The following is a 17,859-nucleotide window of genomic DNA, read 5'->3' on the forward strand; positions in this document are numbered from 1 at the left end:
TTGTGGCCTCTGGGAATCAAGAGGAGATGGAAGTAGGAGCTGGGTTGCAAGGTTTTCAAGAGAATACTGAAAACAGCCTAACTTCCTTCCATTAAACCTCACCTTCTTCCAGTAGAGGATCAGGCCCTCAACACAAAAGCATCTGTAGAGTGTTTAAGGTCTAAACAATCAAGAACCTAAACAATAACATCCAAAGCCTTCAAGGGAATTAAAAAAATATTTATAGGTCATAAAATAGTCATTCCATATATGTTCTAGCTATTCCTGGTTGTCAACTTGACTATATCTGGAATGAACTACAATCCAGAATTGGAAGGCTCACCTGTGATCCAGATCTTGAGGCTGGAAGACACAAGTTTTTGACCTGGATCTTGGCATGGAGATCTTGAGGCATAGTGGCTATGAATCCCAGGAGACTAAGGCAAGGAGATCTCTGAGTTCAAGGTCATCTGGGACAAAGCAAGTACCAGATCCAGGTGTGGTGGTACATACCTTTAATCTGGGCCACATGCTCTACTGGAGACCTACATGAGGACATTGGAAGAAGGAATATCACTCTCCTTTGCCTGCTTGCCTTGATCTTTTTGAAACTATTAGATCCTTGGACTTCCATTCACAGCTGCTGCTGACTATTGTTGGGGAGTTGAACTACAGACTATAAGTCATCAACAAATTCCCTTACTATGTAGAGACTACCCATAAGTTCTGTGACTCTAGAGAACCCTGACAAATACTATATATAAGTGGATTTTCACTTATTATATCTTATACAACCCTTAGTAATATTTAAATTTTACAGACATTCAGATTTTTCCCATTTAATCATAACCTCTCCTATTGATTTAAATTAATTATGCAGCAAAAGCATAATTTAGAAACAAATTAATTCAAGAACAGATTACATAGTAATTTTAGATCTAAAATTTATTAAGATCTGAATTAAAATTTAAAGCTCATTGTCACAGCACAAATGAATAGTATGCTGCAATAGTAATGTTGTAATTCTTGCCTTTATTGCATTAAAAGTGAAATTGATTTATGATGGTATCCATGTTTTGTTTCTATTATGGATTAGATATTTTAAGCTTCTAAACATAGATATTTCCATTCAAAAATATATGAGATAAGAGTAGTATGTACTCAATAGCAAAAAAAAAAAATCAAATTAAACCTTATTGGCCCACTTTTCTTCCTTTTAATATCAGATTCTTTTAATGGTTTTAGAGGGATTTTGTTGCATTAAATAACGCATTTATTGATACAAATTGATATAAAACATGGATCTCCAACAATCTTCTTGACGTAGATTTGTGTATTTGTTATTTTTGCTTAATAAGATGTTGCACTCTAGTGTCTTGATTCTTTTAATAGTAATACTCTTGGAAAATAATAAAATAATTTTTAAAAGGTCACACAGTGCAGGGCCCAATGATCCCCCTGAGTATTTCCTTCTTATCTAAGGGTCTCCGAATTTGGGGGTCCATTCAGGGTGAGGCTTTATTCATCTCATAGCTCTGAAGCTCCACCACACCCTAAGGCAGGGATCTTAAATGTTTATGAGACAACATTTTTCTGTAAAAGTCTAGTAAAACTAATAGACTCTTCTTTCAACTATCATTTAAGCACATAAATGCATAGGACTATAGAAGATATCATGTATATTGAGATATATTCAGTTAAATGCACATAAAGAAAATATGGGAGCCAGGCGTGGTGGCGCACACCTTTAATCTCAGCACTTGGGAGGCAGAGGCAGGCGGATTTCTGAGTTCAAGGCCAACCTGGTCTACAAAGTGAGTTCCAGGAAAGCCAGGGCTACACAGAGAAACCCTGTCTCGAAAAAAAACAAAAAACAAAAAAACAAAAAACAAAAAAAAACCCAAAAACAAAACAAAACAAAAAAAAAAAGAAAATATGGAAACTACCACTATATATGCTAAAATAATCTAGTAGCTGGTCAAATAACTGTCTTGATTTTATATTACTGATAAACATCATGATAGTCTGAAGTGTCCTCAGCATCTGAAATGTGATACTGAGAAGGAAACACTCTACTGGCCTCTGAATTCAGATACACTTAATAATTAATAAATCAATATTCCTAATACTGCGGTCACTTCTTTTCTGCACTCATGCTACAGCCATGAACTAGTCTATAGGACAAGAAGTTGGGCAACAAACAGAGACAGGTTTTGACTCAAGAAGGAAAGAGAAACTGAAATCTGGAGAAATCATTTTGAGGAAAATACACCCCCAAGTTTAAAAGACACTTAGGGAAGTAGATCAACACAGCATAATCATTTGCATTCATTTTCTACCAATAAGAGCCTAGCTTAACAGTTACTGCGGGAAGCTAGATCAACCTGACATTCCTACAGGCCCCATGTAAAGGACAGAGGGAATTATAGTTCTATGTCCTAATCCTGGATTAGAGTTGGCAAGGCCAATATAGGGCTGGAGCCAGAGCCTTGAAGGAGTCCAGGTGGTAGTTTCTGGGGACCAGACTCTTCCCTCTGGGTTGTGGTTATCAGTCCTTAGAACGCTGTGCCTGAGATAGCCTGTGCTCTCTTTGCCAACATTGTCTGACTTAGCTCTCTGCCGACCTTGACCACACCCCCTGCCCCTCAGCCCACAAATAGTATATATGATGCTGTACTTCTTAATAAATTTGCTTGGCACAAGTCTCCAGCTTATGCAAGACTTCCTGGTCTCAGGCGTTGCTTTTGTCTTCTTTATTACTCATCCCTGCTCCTCCCATTTACCATTCTGGATCATTATGTCTGCAGGTGTGGTCAAAACATAACTGACTAGGGCTAGAGAGAGGATGCAGAGATAGCTCAGTGGCTAAGAGTGCTTGCTGCTCTTGAAGAGGACCGAAGTTCAATTCTCAGCACCGTGTCAAGAGGCTCACAATTGCCTCTAACGAGGTCCAGGTCCCTCTTCTGGTCTTCTCTGGTACCTGCATAATACACACACACACACACACACACACACACACACACACACACACACACACACACACACAGAGAGAGAGAGAGAGAGAGAGAGAGAGAGAGAGAGAGAGAGAGAGAGAGAGAGAGAGAATGACCTTTCAGAGGGGGAAAAAAAGAGAGAAACCACAAGAACAGGACCAGGTATCACTACTTTTAATGTCTTCCATTGGAGGTCCCAGTATGTGGCTAGGATTAGAAATGTTGTCTCAACTCTTCCCTCTTGATGCAGGCTCTCTACCCCACACACCTCCTCTTTACTATTGGATACATGGCAGATGGGTGTGTCTGTGTGCTGTGTTTGTGCGTTTGCACACAGTCAAATAGCACTTGCTTGCAGAGGGATGTTGTGATGCAGCCAGGCTGAAATGCAGATAGGCAGCTGTTGGGAAATGGAGAGCTGAGATTCCTTCCTCTCATCCTCTTCCTGTCACTGAGTTCATCACTACCTGTACATCTGCATCTGTGTTACTCTCCATGACTGGGGCCTAAGGCGGCACCTGAACTTAGGGCTGGATGCAGTTACCTGCCTGCAAAAGCATCTGGAGACATAGCACCTTCTATCTGTGAGTTAACTCATTGCTCTACTCCTCAGCCCCTGGCTAGGCAACAGGGAGGTGTGTCTTGTACTATGGTCAGTCTAAACCTTTGATTTCTAAGCCAGTCTTGCTTCTAGCTACTTAATCTGCTTTTCCTTGATTCAAATCAATGTGTAGGCTTAGATTTTACAAAACTTATTTTAATAAAGGTTTTCAAACCCTTCAATCTCCCTTATAGCCCACCAAGCAAAGGCATCAGAGAGAAAGATAGCTAATAGGACAAGGGGGACACAAACCTGTTTAGAAGTAGTTCCTTGGGGGTGATTTTAATCTTCGTTGTCAGTAGTTCAGTCAACTAGCAAAACACAAAACACAAATTATCATCAGCAGTGGCTCAATCTAGAAGAAACTGTGACACTCTGCATGAGAACACTGAAGTGGTACAAGTCTGCTCAAGTGCCAAGACACAGCTAGAACACCAACAGAAGTTCTTTGGTGCATTTCTCTCTATGAAGTCCCCTTAATCGAAGACCAGAGAAGAAAGCAATGTGAGCTGATACCAGAGCATCATCATCGAAGACCAGCAAGGTGGATCTCAATGAAGACCAGCAAGGTGGATCTCAATGAAGACCAGCAAGGTGGTTCTCAATGAAGACCCAATGTCAGAGCATTGTCCACTGTCTGTTGGTTTATACTTATACTCTTTCCACACATCACATGTCCTCTCAAGCATCCACTCCAGCAAAACATCGCATGCCCTTTCACCAAGAAGCTTCTAGAAAAATACCACAAGTCTGTTCTCAGCAAATCATCCTCTCATTTGTAACATCCTCTCACATGTCTGCTTCAGCAAAACATCCTCTCCTGAAACAGTTTTCAGAAAAACATCACATGACACAACTGAATCTCCAATGAAACCAGAAAGACACATAATGTTCTTGTTCACGTGGTTAAAATATTAGCACTGATGGTAAGGCCAATTTGCTGAAGGTCACACCCACGTAACCCACTGAACATGGAGAAGTCAAGCTGATGCCTACCAAGAGCCTTTACTTCTACAGATGTTCATGGTACTTGAAGTTACTCTGCACAATACCATAGGAGAAAGGTAAACACCGTACTGACCACAAACCCTGTATTCTACAGTGGTGAACCACCCGCAAGGTATGCTGGTGCAATAGTGGCACAAAAGTGGTGGAAGTAACCAACCACTCTTACTAGAATTAAAGCCCACTCCATGGGACGGAACCCATGACTAACACTGCCTAGTTGGCCAAGACCCTGAGATTAGACAGGCTATGGACATAAGGGAAAAACCAAGTACTACTATTCTGCTAAAGGAATGTAGTCACAAACCTACTCCTTACAGCGTTCCTCAATAACCTAGATCAGTGTCTTACTCAGCTGAGAAGCTTCTTCTGTAGTAGATGAGAACAAATACACAAATTAGACAGTGTGCAGAGAGTGAGTGACCTTGGAGCACTCAGTCCTCAGTGGGAGGTCTCCATAACATCCCTCCTTCCAGGGAATTCTGTGGAAGAGGAGGTAAAAAGACCAAGGATGGGGTTACCAAGGAAACAAGGCCTTCTGAACACAGCAGGACCAGCACACATGCAAACCCACGGAGACTGTGGTAGCTTGCACAGGGCCTGCATAGGTCTGAACAAGATGGTGGCTCAGTGCTTAGAGGAGAAGTAGAGGCAACCCATAATCCCCAAGACAGACGATGTCTTTAACTGACCATCGCTCACAAAGGAAAAATTCGTTTTCACCAACAGAGACTCCCTAGATATAGACTCCCACTTTAGAGCAGGTCCTGTGGCCAATAAATAAGAAAAAAAGAAAGAAAGAAAAAAGGACTCAATGGTATTCTTGAAGATGTTTTTGTTTGTTTCACAATGCTATGTCTAGGCATTTTTTAAGCTTATAGATATTTTGCATATATATTGTTATGGTTTCTGATTTGGTTTTTATGGTTTTGTGTATGAGTGTGTGTGTGTGTGAGTGCATGTGTATCTTTCAGTGTTTCTTGTTACTTTTCTTTGGCTCTTTTTTCTGTTTGTTTTGTTCTATTTTGGTTTGTTTTTATGTTTCTATTTTTAGATGTCTACTTGTATTCTAGTTAGAGATGGGGGTGGGGATGGGTGGGTGGGGCGGCGGGGACAGAGGAACTGAGGAAATGAGGGTGATCTGAGAGAAGCTAGAGGGAAGAAAACCATAATCAGAATATATTGTATGAAGAGAATCAATTTTCAATTAAGATGAAAAGAAAAGAAAAATAGTAGCGCGGGCTTAGGGATGTGGCTCAAGGACAGAGTGTTCACCTGACATCCATGATACCAGAGATGCAAGCACTAGAATGGTGGTGATGATGGTGATGATGATGGTGATGATGATGGTGATGATGATGGTGATGATGATGGTGATGATGATGGTGATGGTGATGGTGGTGATGATGATGATATGTTACCACAGTGTGTGGGCAGGTTTGTTCGTAAAGCACAATTCTGCCAAGTTTTAATACCCTCAGACATATATTTATTTTTTCAGACATATATTTAATACAAACAAATCAAACACCCTTGTTATGCTTACCTGAGCCCACCACTCAAGTCCATTTTAGCATAAACACGGATTATCTTTTAAAATGATGCAACCGTGTATTTCTATTATCCCAAATTAATGCTCATCAAAATAACTCAAACCCCTAAAGCCTTGCACTGACTCCTGGGAGTGTTTGTGTTTTCTACTGCTCTGGGTAATTAGCTTGACTCTCATAAAAAGAAGGAAAATAAATGTACGGAAACATGTATCTGTATGACAAATTACTAGTGTTTCGAAAATTTACTTCCGTCTTGGATCATCGTAAATTTGTTTACTAATCATTTTAAAACCTTAATTATAAGAACATCTCCTCAGGCAGCCAATGTATGGCAGGCATAAACTTAACCCTCTCACTCCCAGCAATAACACAGTCTGGTCCCTAGAACCTGCAAGTGTGAGCGTGAGCTATCACTTCACTGACATTTGTGACATTTGTGCTGCCTCACATTATGATAGGGAAATTATCCCTTAGGGTTAATTTAGCAAAATATCTTTTGTGATTATATATATATATAATTTCTTTTAATGCATTTGCAGTAAAAAAAAAAGTGGGAAGGCTATACTATATTTTGATTGCTTTGCTAAATAAGCTGCCATTAAACAAGAAAAAAAAACACACACACAAAGTACTGAAGATTTGGGATATAAATCTGTCTGTATTAAGAGACCAGTATTGGTCCATATTTGTAGCTGTCTTGTTCATGGTTGCCTATACACATAGACAAGCAACGATGTGCCTGACTCTGACTTCTCTTACTATTGTTAATCACCTTAAAACATTAAATTTACATATTTTAATTTTATATGTATGCTTTGCCTGCACACATATCTGTGTACTGCTTGTGTTGTTAGTGCCAATGGAAGTAAGAAGGTGGCTTCAGATTCCCTGAAAGTGGAGTTGCAGAGGGTAGTGAACTGCTATTCCAGTGCTGGGAACTGAACCCATGTCCCCTGAAAGAGCAGCAAGGACTCTTACTGCTGAGCCATGTCTCCGGCTCACCGTTTTCTCTTTTATATTTAGGTATGGCACTGCACTTCTTTTCTTTAAAGCATGTTGTGTGTACATATAAATGACAGTAGGTCAGTGATTGGTAGACCCTGCACTGACATTATCACAGAGTCTATAGTTGACATCAGCTTCACTCTTTGTGGTCTACTTTCTACACATTTAGATAAACATATAAAAACACATCTCCACCTACTACTGTGGTATCGCACAGGGTAGTTTCTGTCCTGTACACCCTTCCTTCTGCCTTAATGCCTCACAACCTCTGACCTTCACAGTGTCACATAGTTTAGCATGTTCTAGACGTCATATCATTGAAATCATACAACATATAACTGTCTGAGATTCAGATTGGTAATAGGTGCTTAAGTCTCTCCAATGTGTCTTTCTGGCTTGATGGCGCATTTCGAGTTAGTGCCGCCCAACGTTTTACTGCCTGGATGCCCTTGATTTGTTTATCCTTTAATTCATTCAAGGCCATCTTTGCTGCATCCAAGACTGTCAACTATGAAATAAAGATACTACAAGCATCTACATGTAGGTTTTGTACACACATTTTCAACTCATTTGGTTAAATACAAGGAGCCCAAATACTGATTCATACAGCAAGGGCATAGTTAGTTTTATAAGAAACCAAATTGCATGCTGATTTGCATTCCTAATGGCATTTAGTAGTGGTTCCATTGTTACACATCTTCATTTGGTACCATGAGTTTTCTGGATTTTGCCCACTCTACTAAGGATGTGGTAACGCCTTGGAGTCTTAGTTTGCACTTCCCTGATGACATATGATATCTTCTTATATGCTTATTTGCTAGATAACAAGTCCTAGCATGGCTATTCCTTAACTATTGAAATGGTATTCACAGCCCTCTGTAGTTCCAGTTTCAGGGGATCTGTTGCCCTCTCCTAATCTCTGAGAAATTCAGGCATAAAAACAGTGTACAAACATCCATACAGGGAACACACCCATACACATACAAATACACAAATCTAAAAGAGCCAAAGAGCCAGTGTCCCCAGTAGGGTTTTCTTGCTGTGAAGAAACACCATGACGATGGCAACTCTTATAAAGGAAAGTATTTTATTGGGGCTAGCTTATAGTTTCAGAGGTTCAGTCCGTTATTGTCATACTGAGAAGCATGGCAGTGTGCAGGCAGACATAGTACTGGAGAAAGGAGCCAGCCCCAGGAGTGCTTCTCAACATTCTGGTCAGCAAGCAGCCAGGAGTGAATGTCACACTAGACCTGGCTTGAGTATTTGAGACTTCAAAGCCTGCCCCCTAGTGATGCCCACTTCTTCCAACAAGGCACACATATATACTTCAGTAAGACCACACCTCCTAATAGTGCCAGTCTTTATGAGCCTATAGAGGCCATTTTTATTCAAACCACTGCAGGGGGGGTGGTTGGGGTGGGGGTGAGAGAATTATAAATAATAACAATGATAAGTGGAGTCAGCGTCAGGCAGACACGTGCTTGTCTCTATATGTAGGGTCATGAGTAATGTGATATCTACAGACACAGACTGATACAGGTATCTTGTGTTGGCAGGTAAACTGTTTTGAGTCTGTGATTTTTTTTTTTAGTGCCAAACAGTTCAAATAGTAAGCTAGGCAAAAGAAAGTATAACTGTCCCAAATATGTACATAGAGTGTACAACACAATGAGTAAGCCCTAATGTAAAGTGTGGTCGCTGTGATGTATCAGTGAAGAGTCATCAATTCCAACACGGTGCCATTCTGGAGAAGGGTAGTGACATGAATTATTGATAAAGGAAGCTATGTGTGTATAGACGCTGAGGTATATGGTAAATCTCTATACTGTACTCACAATTTTTCTGTGATTTTAAAACTGCTTTAGATGTTAGGCTTCTACTAACTCTAATATGCTTGTTGTATTCATTACTTTTCTATTGCTGTGACAAAACACTTTGACCAAAAGGAATTTAGGAGAAGAAAGATTTATTTTAGCTCTGTGTATCACTGAGCGAAGTTAAGGCAGAGATTCCAGGCAGGAAGTCAAGGTGGGTCTGCTTGCTATTCCACCCTGTTACGTCTAGCCAGAAAATTCCCTTATAGCCAAGGAATTACAGTAAAAAAAATCACTGAGGAATACTGATTGATAGTTTGTTCCTAAGCTCATGCTTGGATTGTTTTCTTATACACCCCAGGACCATCTGCCCAAGGAACAGTGCTACCCACAGTGAGCTGGGCCCTCCTACACCAATGACAGCCCTCTTTCCCTGACTAACCATGACCACTGGTCCAGGCAACTCCTCTCTCACATGACTCCAGGCTATGTCAAGCAGACAGGCAAAGTTAACTAGGACACATATTCATTATTGTCTTCATCCATGAGATGCAATATCTGATGAGAGACAATGGAGAGAGGAGAAAGGCCACTGTAATAGGAGGGCATGGACAGAATTCATGTCGCTGGGAGTCTGTGGCTGGGATTCCTCACAGCTTGGTGGACCAGGAAGCAGAGAAATGTAAATTTCCCTGCCATTTAGCTGCATCTCCCTGACCCCTTCATCCAGTTTGGATTGCAGCCAGGGAATCAGTGCTGTCTACATTAAGAACAGGTTTTTCCCTTTGGTTAATTCTATCTGGAAAAGCTCTTACAAGACACAAAGTTGTACCTTATTAATGTCTTAGGTATTTATTAATCCAGTCATGTTATAATTGAAATTAACCAACACGAGTCCATCCTTCTTTAACTTGACATCCAATGGGTCACAAATTTTCTTCCTCCCCTCCCCCCTCTCTCTTCCCACCCCAACCCCCTCATTTGTTTGAGACAGGGTTTCTCTGTGTAGCCCTGGCTGCCTTGGAATTCACTCTGTATGCTAGGCTGACCTCCGACTCAAAGATCCACCTGACTCTGCCTCACAAGTGCTGGGATTAAAGGTGCTACTCTCTGGGCACAGATTTTTAAAATAAATATATTTGTGTGTGTGTGTGTGTGTGTGTGTGTGTGTGTGTGTGTGTGTGTGTGAGTTTGTGTTTAGAGTAGAGGGTGTAAGCTAGACAAATGGCTCAATGGTTAAGAGTACTTGCTGAAGACAACTATGGCTGTCAGTTTTCTTTTCACTGTGTAGGCTCTGGGACTAGCTTCATGTCCGTTCTCCCTCCTTACCCATTTATCTCCCTCTCTCTTCCCTAACTAGAGTGCCCCCCTCATTTCCCCCATTTTGTCTTTAGACCACTGTACTCTGTTATTCCCGTCCTAGCTACTTTAATAGATAGAGTCATGTTGAGAACTGAAATTCACCATTACAAGGCATCACATGAGTGTTTGATCTAACAGAGCAGAGGCTCTTCGTTCTGAAGATAATGAAGCCTTACTTTTTAGGCTAGATCCAGTAGGACCATGATCAACCACATATCTAATGTAAAATCTTAAGGTAATCTTTGAAGTATAAAGTGTGTGTTTATTTTCTAAATATCAACTGAAATTACAAAATTTCAGGGAAAAAACTGGATATTATATAGTTATGTACAACACACACATTTATATATGCATCTACATTCTATGAATTGTGCATATGTATAGAAAATGTAATTGTATGAAATAAGAATAAGAATTAGGTATAAATTACAGATATTTTCTTCTAGTGCATGGAGAAGGATTATGCTTTCAAATGCTTTAGTTTGAGTTAGCATAGTTCAGAACTTCACCATGAAAACAAGGCTGTCCTGAAGGTTTTTCTTCAGTTTCTGAGCTATGTCCTGCCTTCCTAGGCCCCAACTGGGGATGTAAACTTGTCATTACATCACCTAGCTTCCTCCTGAGGTTTCAAATCTCTCTCAGTGCAGTGGAGGCCTGATCTTTTGTCCCTGTTGCTATAGGACCAGCCTAGCCTGCAAGGACTAGTCCACCCCTAAATAAAAACATGCAAAGAGCTGCAAGCAGATTGCAGCCTTCCATACTTTAGACACCAAGGAATGAAAACAATGTGTGTAATTCAAATAGAACAAATCCCAGTGAGCCTCAAAAGGAAACGTGTGTTTATATCGAGGCTTTCAGCGCCAGACCCAGGCTTCAGATTGAATACCCTGAGTTGTATGTATGTGGTCTGCCACAGGCCTGGTTTAAGGCAAGAGGTTCACAGCTCCATTTGGGGTTGAGAGCCGGGAATGGGGGTACACACCTTAAATCTCGGAGTACAGGAATCAGGAACATGTAAGTCTCTGAGAGTCCCAGGACAGCCTAGACAACATGGTAAGTTCCAAGCCAGCCAAAGCTATATAGTAAGACCCTGGGTAATAACAAGTAAACCGAAAGACCTCCAGCTGTCTAATGTGCACACCAGGTTATATGTGGATCTGACTAGCTCAACAGGCCACCGCAAGCAAACATATATTAAAATGTTGTATCCATTGAAAGGAGATAGATTTCTTATTTTATTTTATTTTATTTTATTTTATTTTATTTTCTGCTTGTTTGGTTGGTTTTATTTGGTCAGGGGAGAAAATTAGGTAAGGAATGCGTTGCTCTGAGGGCTTGCTCCTACGGTTTGTATATATCAAGTATCCTTGGCCTATCTAGTTACTGCAATAGACTGTAATCATCCATCATTGTGTTGCATTTTCTGTTGCTCTTTCCTTTGTTGTATTTTATATGTAGCTACTTAGAATTGTGATATTACCATTACCTTACAAATTCGCATGCAGTGAAGAGGTAAAAGGTGAATGTTGATGTGAGTCTTTTGTTTGTTTTTTGAGACAGGGTTTCTCTGTGTAGCCCTGGCTGTCCTGGAGCTCACTCTGTAGACCAGGCTGGCCCCAAACTTAGAAATCCGCCTGCCTCTGAGTTGAATCATCTTTAACCTTATTGTGAGACAGGGCCTCTGACTGGATTCTACTGAATTGGCTATCCTGGCTGGCCAGCCAGCCCCAGGAGTGCTTCTCACTCTGCCTTCCCAGCTTGGGGATTCCAGGTATGTGGAAATAGATATTTGATGTGGGTGCTGGAAACCCAAACTCTTCTCCTCATGCCTCAAGTGGTGAGTAGTTTACTGTGTGCAGCCTTCTCCCCAGCCCCCTATCTTGTGTGTGCATGTGTGTGTGTGTAACATTCCATTGAATGTCACAGAGGTAATCTCCACCACCCCTCATTGAATCCAAATGCCATTTATGGTGGTCACATTTCAATTCCCTAATTGTTTAATTCGGCAGCTTAAAAGCACACATGTTCCCTTTACCACTTGGGTCATTTTCCTTTCAAGTTGGCAGTGAAATTTCAGCAAGGGCTGAAATCAACAGAAAGCATCTCTAGCAATTGACAATCAGTGGGCTTGCATCTTCGCACTTTTCATTTTCAGGGAGAGTAATAAAGTCCTGTCATTACTGCCAAAGCCCTCCAGCTGTCTTTCTCCACATACAAATCCCAGCCTCTCAGTGTTCCATCAGCCAGTGAGCCACACTGCAGTGTTATATTTATACATTTTATGTATCTATTGATAGAACATAAACAAGTAAATCTGATGATGTTCTTTCTATGGAGAACAAGATTTATTCCTAAAGGAAAACACACACACACACACACACACACACACACACACACACACACACACACAAATGTGCGCGCGCGCACCAAATATACAGGCTTGCCATCCACCAACTTGGTTGTTGTCAGCAGAAAAAGTCCTCAGCCTTCTTCCCCCTGGGTGGGATGGCCCTCTGAGACTGCTTGTGAGATTTAAAGGAAAGGGTCACTTCTTTGTTCTCAGCAGAGGCAGACCTCATGCCTATTTGCAAAGTGAGAGAGGAAACAAGACTGTGATTTAGGCAAGCTGGTTCTTTGTATATTGATAGCTCAGTCCTCAGTCTGGCACCGCTGGAGATGGAGGGCCTTTAAGAAGTAGGTGCAAGTGAGGTGTGGTGGCACAGAAATTAATCCTAGCTCCTGGGAGGCAGAGGCAAGCAGATCTCTATGAGCCTGAGGCCAGCCTGGTCTTCAAAGTGAGTTCCAGGATAGGTAGAGCTACATAGTGAGACCATGTCTCAAAAGGAGGAGGCAGAGGAAGAAGAGGAGGAAGAGGAAGAGGAGAGGGGGAGGAGGAGGAAGATGCCCTAGTGGGACTTCTTAGTAGGTCATGCCCTTGAAAGGATCTAATGATGCTTCTCATTTTTTTTTCTTTCTTTCCTCCCCAGACACAAGATAAGCACATTTTCCCAGAGCACTCTTGCCATGATGTCTTCCCCAACATCAGCAGGGCCAGGAAGTTATAGACCAAACCTCCAAATCTGTGAACACAAAAAAACCTTATTTTTCTTTAGAAGTTGATTTATCTCAGGAACTTGACTTCTGTTTGTTGGCTGTTATAGTGGTTTTGAGATAGGGTCTCAGTCTCCCAGGCTGGCCTGAAGCTTTCTTTGTAGCTTTGGCTGACCTCAAACTTGCCATCCACCTATTTCTGCTTCTTAAGTACTTCAGTTTCCAGTTTTGCATTATGTATATTTTATTACAATAAAAAATAAAACAGTTGTAGTTACTCTTAAAGCTTAGCATACACATCTACAACATAACCCTTGCACCTGTGGCTCAAGCGTCATTGTGTACATGGGAGTGAACAGATTATAAGAGACAGAGGAACAGGAAGTTTTCGAGATTGTGTTTCCTAGGAATGTCAGAAGCTATACCTAGAAAGGCTGGCTCATTATCATGACTGCTGAGACAGGAACTAAACAAGAACACTGATAGGCATGTTACTGTGGGTGGTGGCAGACTCACGAGGCCTCAACTCCACACAGAGAAACTCTAGATAGCTAAGGAAGGCTAAGAGGTGAAGAAATAGTCTTTCCCAGGGAAGAACACACTAAACGGCCAGCCCTGAAAACATCTACATATAAACAACATTATATAGACTGAGAAGGTTGGATTTATGTATTTAGGAATACACACACACACACACACACACACACACACACCAATTTTTAAAAAGTTCATGAATTTCAAAGATAGTGAAAGAAAGAAAACTAAATTCAAGACTTCAAAGCCCCAGCCAGAAAGTTTATTCAAGGTCCATGACTCATGCGGCTTGCTAGTTAGGAGGGCTTTTTGGGCTTAGAGCAAAGAACAAAGGCTGTAAAGTAATCCCAGGAACAAACTAGCCATAAAGATAGGGAAGACATACAAGAATGTCCGGACTGGCCTGGCACCTCCATATCTCCTGCCCTTCTGACCTGCTCTGCTGTTACCTCGATCTGCATGTACAGTCTGCTGATGTTTAAATGGACCAATCATGTGAAACCACGCCAATTCCTTCCCCAGCCCCAAGCCCTTTTCTATAAAAACCCCTAGCTTTCAAGCCTCATGGTCAAATCCACTGTTTCCTGCATGAGATACGTTTTAACCCGGAGCTCCGCCATTAAACTACCTCGTGTATTTACATCAAGACTGTCTGTTCGTGATTCTTGGGTGCACGCCGAATCAGGAGTTGAGTGGGGGTTTCCCCACTAGGTTCTTTCATTAGCAAGGAAGACATAGTGATTGTCGGCCTTCCTAACGCTGAGACCCTTCAATACAGTTCCTCATGCTGGCATGAAATCCAATCACAAAATTTTTTTTGTCCTTTTATAACTGTAATTTTTTACTGTTATGAGTCATAATGCAAAGAATTTTGGGGATAGAAGGTTGCCAAAGGAGTGGCGACCCACAGGTTGAGAACCTCTGGCCTAGTTTGGAGGCATGGGATTAAAGAAAAAAAGTTGTAATTATAATCTCAAAAAAGAAAATCTTTTTAAAAACCCCATTTAAAAAAAGAAAATGGGCTGGTGAGATGGCTCTGCAGGTAGGAGCACTGACAGCTTTTCTGAAGGTCCTGAGTTCAAATCCTAGCAACCACATGACCAGAGTGAGCAGAAGCCCTAAATACAACCCCCAACAACCACATGAAGGCTCACAACCATCTGTACAGCTACAGTGTACTCACATATATAAAATTAATAAATACGAAACACTCATCATATCTGTTTCTGGGACAGAGCTGACTCTGATTTGCTCAGCCATGAATCCACGCATGCTCATCCCCTTGAACTTTCTTACGTAATTCCTCGGCCCAGACCCCCACTCCAGTGTCCGCACCACCGCCCATACCCTCATACCAAGGACTGCACCCTTTCTGCCTACAGCCTTGCCAAAACCCCTCTGCCAAACCCTATGGTACAGGCTCCCTTTTCATCCTTCCTATGCACAGCCAATCTGTGTCCCAGGAAGAAAAGGAGAGAGGCACTTGTCTCTGGGGCTCAGGTTCCAGAGACCAGGATTCAAATTTGCCTGAGCCTTGAGGATTTTGAGTTTTTATCCAACATCCTCTGGCTCTACAATAGTCAGAATATCTCATTTTCTTGAACACATAGAAAACTTTAATCTTTAAAGTCTGGGCAAGTGGTATTTTTAAAGTGGAAACAATACAAATAGGGCTCATCATGGGCACTCTGTGTAGCTATGTGTTTGTGTCTCTATATATGGTAAGTACTTGTTTGAGTGTGCAGGCGAAGGCATGTTCATGCCACCCCATGCATGCAGAGGACTTAGGACAACCCTCTGACACCTATCTTTACCTTTAGACCATGTTTTAGAGACAAGGCCTCTCTTTCTGTGCAATAGTCAGACTTGGGCTTCTAAAGATTCTCTTGTCTCCATCAACATCGCCCCATAGAGACATGCAAGAATGGCCGGTGTTGTACATCTGGCTTTCTATATGGGTTCTGGGAACCTGACTGAGCTTGTTTGCCAGGCTTGCTTGGCTCAAGTTTTTACCCACAGACCATCTCCCGAGCTCTCATGAGAGTTCTCTAAAAGTGCCTAGATTGGATGAGGTCACTAGAATGGAGCGACTCTCATTGATTTCAAGTGGCTTCCCAAGGAGAGAGACTGAACACATAAGGCTCACGCTTCTCTTACCTAATGAAATGCAGTCAAGGTGGGCAAATGGGTTCTCAGAGTCTGCCGTACGCTATCTGGACTTCTGTCTTCTAGAACTGTGGGCAACAAAATATCTCTTCTCTTTATAAATATCCTGCCTCGACTATTTTGTTGTAGTATTCAAAAGAAGGAAGGGAGGAAGGGAGGAAGGGAGGAAGGGAGGGAGGGAAGGAGGGAGGGAGGGAGGGAGGGAGGGAGGGAGGGAGGCCAGACTAATATAGACTCTAACTCATTTAGACACATGAGGCTAAAAACAAGTCCAAGGTTTGGGAGGAGGAACTCCTGGACGAGCCTCTCTATTGTTTCATTGTCTTCTCTGGAGTTCTGCACAGAAAACAGCTCCACTCTGTACTTTAGCTAAAATCCAAAGGCAAAAAAATGGCAGCTTCTTCAAAGAGGAACCCAGAGTGTGGATGGATATAGCTGGGTTTCCATGCCAAAACCTTACACATAGACAGCCAAGAGGAGCTGCTCACTGTAATGAAACCTGGTATCCTTCCAGGGAACTTTAGTTTGCAATAAATGCTGACAGTCTTTTCTATTTCTTCTACAAATAACTTGTTGATCCGGTTATTGTTATTAATTAATATGCCCCTGGGAAGTTCAGAGCACTGGTGAGATGAACCCCACCCCCATCCCCATCCTTGTCCTCACCCTACCTTTGTCCCCACCCTCAGCAGTCAGCCTCTAGGACAGTGGTGCTGAGGAGAGGATGAGGGGAGGGCTGCATCCTCTGTGAGCAGGGCAACTGGATGATGGAATTGCCAGCTTATCTCTCAGCCTTTGACAAGGTCTCCTCGTGGGTGGCATTGAGGCCCTGCAGAGATCTGCTCAAGACCTAACTTGGTACAGATGAATATGATCTTCTGGAAAATGGGGAGTGTTTCTTTGCAGATATAAGCAAGATTAGATGAGGTCATATTGTCTTAGGGTGGGCCCTAAATCCCTCCTGTATCTGCTGTCTTTGGAAGGGCTGAGAAATTTGACACAGAAACACACATGAACACAGAGTAAAGTCATGTAATGACAAGCAAGAGGACTGGTAACACAATGCCTGGCTAATGTGCACTGAAGGCTGCCAGCAGCCTTCGATGCTCAGGCCTGGAATAGATTCACCCTGCGAGCCTCACGAACCCTAATTTTTTTTTTTTTTTTTACTTTGGTCCTCCTGAACTCGAAAGAACATGTTTCATTTCTCATTGACATTTCGTTTTACGTTCTGTTCCTTTGTCACTGATATTGAAAGGGAATTTGACTCCATTACCTACAAAGGCTGAGAATTCCTGGGCTCATGTGATCCTCCTACTCCAGCGTCCTCGCATCATTGCTGACATGATTCTAATTTTCTACACCATTCTGTGTGTTGTCATTGCCATAGCAACTGTAGAACATGAATTAAAATCCATGGGAGAAGCTAGGCCTTGTGGCATAGGCCTATAACCCCTGTACTGGGAGACTGAGGTAGGGGGGTTATAAACTCAATATCTGCCTGATTTACTCAGTGAGTTCAAGGTTAGCCCCAGAAACTTAGTGAAGCCTTTTTCTAAAAAGTAAAAGAGGTGTATATGTACTGGATAGTTTTATGTCAACTTGACACAAGCTAAAGTCCTCCTGGGGGGAGAGATAGTCAGTTAAGAAAATGCCTTCCATAAGATCAGGTTGCAGGCACGATTGTAAGACAGTTTCTCTTTCTTTTTCTTAAAAAATATTATTTTTTACTTTTTGGCATTTTTTTTAAATTAGTGATCAGTGGGGGAGGACCTACCCTATTGTGAATAGTCCCA

The 17,859-nt window shown here is 41.8% G+C and overlaps 1 long non-coding RNA gene across 3 annotated transcripts; it reads right to left on the bottom strand.

Annotated features, from left to right (window-relative positions):
- Window positions 1-495: 495 nt before the first annotated feature.
- Window positions 496-17,412, bottom strand: Gm39162. Of its 3 annotated transcripts, XR_870346.1 has the most exons (5): window positions 17,340-17,412; window positions 16,735-16,941; window positions 16,055-16,131; window positions 3,826-3,884; window positions 3,206-3,353 (listed from the first exon to the last, which is right to left on the bottom strand). It is a non-coding gene; the product is annotated as a predicted gene, 39162 (long non-coding RNA). The 3 variants fall into 3 exon arrangements; XR_870345.1 differs by lacking the exons at window positions 3,206-3,353; window positions 16,735-16,941 and adding an exon at window positions 496-524; XR_870344.1 differs by lacking the exon at window positions 16,735-16,941.
- Between the last annotated feature and the right edge of the window lie 447 nt (window positions 17,413-17,859).

The sequence above is a fragment of the Mus musculus genome, chromosome 8 (genome assembly GCF_000001635.26).
Source record: "Mus musculus strain C57BL/6J chromosome 8, GRCm38.p6 C57BL/6J".
In the NCBI taxonomy this organism is placed as follows: Eukaryota; Metazoa; Chordata; class Mammalia; order Rodentia; family Muridae; genus Mus; species Mus musculus.